This window comes from Arvicanthis niloticus, unplaced genomic scaffold (assembly GCF_011762505.2).
Source record: "Arvicanthis niloticus isolate mArvNil1 unplaced genomic scaffold, mArvNil1.pat.X pat_scaffold_208_arrow_ctg1, whole genome shotgun sequence".
Classification (NCBI taxonomy): domain Eukaryota; kingdom Metazoa; phylum Chordata; class Mammalia; order Rodentia; family Muridae; genus Arvicanthis; species Arvicanthis niloticus.
This window is the reverse complement of record NW_023045880.1, coordinates 31492-34990: the sequence shown is the minus strand read 5'-3', so window position 1 is coordinate 34990 and position 3499 is coordinate 31492.

Sequence of the window (3499 nt, the reverse complement as noted above, 5' to 3'; positions counted from 1 at the left end):
GGTGTGACTTCATTGAAGAAGGTGTGTCACTGTGGGTATCAGCTTGAAGACCTTCATCCTAGGTGTTTGGTAACCAGTATTTGGCTAGCAGCCTTCAGATGAAGATGTAGAACTCTCAGTTCTTCCTGCACTATGCCTATCTGGACACTGCCATTCTCTCACCTTGATGATAATGAACTGAACCTCTGATATTGTAAGCCAGCCCCAATTAAATACTGTCCTTAAAAAGCCTTGGTAATGCTGTCTGTTCACAACAACAAAACCCTAATTAAGAGAGAAGTTGGTACAAAGGACTCTGATACCAAAAATTTGGTATTGTGATAGGCCTCACCATGCTTTTGTTTAAAAGAAGGTGGATTTTGGACAGTGGATTCAGAAAGCAGTAGTATGTATTAAATGGGTATTAATTGGTTATCCTGGTAGAAATATGGAATATTTGGTAACAACTGTGATTGATTTGAATTGTGTGGACCTGGCTAAAAAGGTTTCAGTGGAGAATTTCAATATGTGACCTAGGACTGTTTCGTGGTACATTGGTGAAGAACATGGCTACTTTTTGCCCTTGTTTGGAGTCTACTTGAAGCTAAGGAGAAGAGAATCAGATTAATTGCGCTGACAAAGAAAGTCTCAGAAACTGCCATCATAAACTTTATTCTCTGGTTAAGTCTCATGAAGAGCATATTAAACTAGCATAGCAAGCTGAGAAAGGAAAAACATAAAATATGTGGTTAGACTGTTAAAAGTGCACCAGGAAGTGAAATAGAGCTGAATCCTGTGTTCAAGGATATTAAATTAAAATAAAGGAGTAGTAAACATGGGGCAAGATCCCACCCATCTAAATTTAGGTCCAAGTATGATAGTACAAGCCTTTTATTCTAGGAGGCAAGGAGAAGATCTCTAAGTACAAGTTATAGGACATCCAAGCTTAGGCACTGAAGTAGTTGGAAAACATAAAAATGGTTATAATGTAATAGAACAAGGGGACCATGTTCCAGCCTCAGCAAGCAGCAAACACCAGCAGTTTTGCCACATGGCTCTGGCTTTAGAGTCTAGAACAGAAGAGACAACTGGGACAATTGATGGTGGTTACCTGGAGCTAAGAAATGAGTGGTGATTAAGAAGACACTGGCATCGCTGAAGTGAAATCTTCTTGGAAGTGTTTTCTGTAAACACAAAAAAGCTGTGTTCCAGAGGTATCCAAGGTTGTACCTCACGCTGCTGCTCTCCTTGGTAATTTATGAGAATCGCCAATGTGGTACTGGTTTTGAAGACATGATGAGGTCTGGAAGAGCAGCTGAAGCTTGACACTGGGAAAGGCAATGGAAGGCCATTAGGGAAGGTGCATTCTCAGTTACGTTGGATAGCTAAGGACTGAAGGGGTCATGGATGAGTTGAGGTTTGGCAGCATGAAGAAAGTCTATGTTGGGCTATTTGCGAAACTATGTTGCAGCAGAAGAATCCACTTTATTGAAGACACCAGTACCATGGGATGGTCAATAATACCACCAGCAGCAGTAGAATGAATTAACCTGAGCTTAGAATGCTACAGAAGATAGAGCTAGAAAAGTGATGTAAGCTATTTGGAGGAGCCCATGATGTGTGGATCCCAGACACTGAAACGAGAAGCTGTAACATTGAAGTTGCCTTGGAGACACCAAGATATTAAAAATGCCAGAGCAGTGGGCTATTTTCTAGGAAACCCGCTAACAGGGAATAGAAACAGGCCAGAAGAAAAAACTTCATTGCAGTCAACAAAGATGAAAAAGAAGTTGGAGATCTGAAAACTGCTTTGAAATTAGACATGGAGATACAGTGGTTGGAGTTTCCCCAGCTGGTTTCCTTTCTTGCTTTGGGGATTGCATTTAAGTGATTGAATGAATCTCCAAAGAGACTTTGAACTTTGGATTTTTAACATTATTGAGACTGTTAGACTATGGGAACTTTTGAAGTTGGATTAAATGTATTTTGCATTATGCTACGTTGAAGTATGGCCTCCATAGATGCATATATTTGAACAAGCCTATGGGAGTCAGGGAGTGGAATGTAATTATTCGTATATGCTCAGCCCAGGAAGTGGCACTGTTAGAAGGTATGTCCTTGTTGGAGTAGGTGTGCTTTTACTGAAGAAGGTACAGCACTGTGCGTATGGGCTTTAAAACCCTCATTTTAGCTGCCTGGAAGCCATTATTTTCCTAGCAGCCTTCAGATGAAGATGTAGAACTCTTAACTCCTTCTCTACCATGTCTGTCTGGACACTGCCATGTTACCACGTTGACAATAATTGAGTGAACCTGTAAGCCAGCCCCAATTAAATGTTGTCCTTATAAGAGTTGCCTTGGTCATGGTGTCTATTCACAGCAGTAAAATCATAACTAAGACAAGTTTTCTGGTGACTTTGGTAGAGCCTGAAGGTCTGTAGCCATTATCTTTCATTACTTTTTAAATTGTGGCTATAGCTTTCATGATTCCTTAATTTCTGTCTCCAGAATAGAAAGAAAAATAAAAAGAAAGCTCTGTTGCTGAGTTTAAGGAAAATGGCTCATCAAAATAACATATAATAGCCCAAGACAAGATTCATTTGTCCTCTGGAGTAGAAGTAACCAGTTATATAAAGTAAGCACTTCAATAAAATTTCCAACAAAATCACTTAAGAATTTATTATAGACATGTTGACTCAAAATTCTATATTGCGAAGAAAACTAACAAAACCCCATGTGCTATACTGTCCATTTCATGTTGGAACTCCACGTCCTATAAATGTATTGGCTTAAGATGACCCATATGACTGTACAGTTTCTGTGGGACTAGTACATGGGAACAGCTTAATTCTTTTCTGGCTCAAATTTTTACAGGCTGAAATAAAGATATCAGATTATTTTTTCTCATACTTTTGTTTATTCATTAACACTCAAAAAGTCCATTGACTAGGGTTCAGAGAGATGACTCAGTGGATAAAGCTGACTGTGACCAAGATTGTTGCCTTAAATTTGGTCTCCAGGTCACACACTGTGGAAGCAAAAAATTGAGTCTTTAATATATAAATATGTATAACATGTACATACATACTTACAGACACACACACACACACACACACAGTGCCAAAAAATAAATAAATTTTAAATGTTGTCCTCTGGCATCCACAAACTCCCAGGCACACAAATTTACACATAAAAGTAAGTAAGTAAACAAACAAACAAATAAATAAATAAATAAATGCAATTGCAAAAGCATAAAAAAATAAAGACAACTACTTAAAAAAACTTGAGTAAGAAAATGGTTTATTTGGAAAACCAATGTAGATGAAAGCATGGGCTCTCTCTCCATGAATGTTTGTTTCTTTCATCGAGTCACCAGGAAGAATGTAGGTACATATTACATGTATCTGGCCATACTCAGGTTGATAGATAAAGATCAGAAAGTCTGCCTATTACAAAAATATTTCCCATAATCTAGAGAAAAAGGACCATGCTACCTGTCAACAGTCTGGAAGAGATAACAA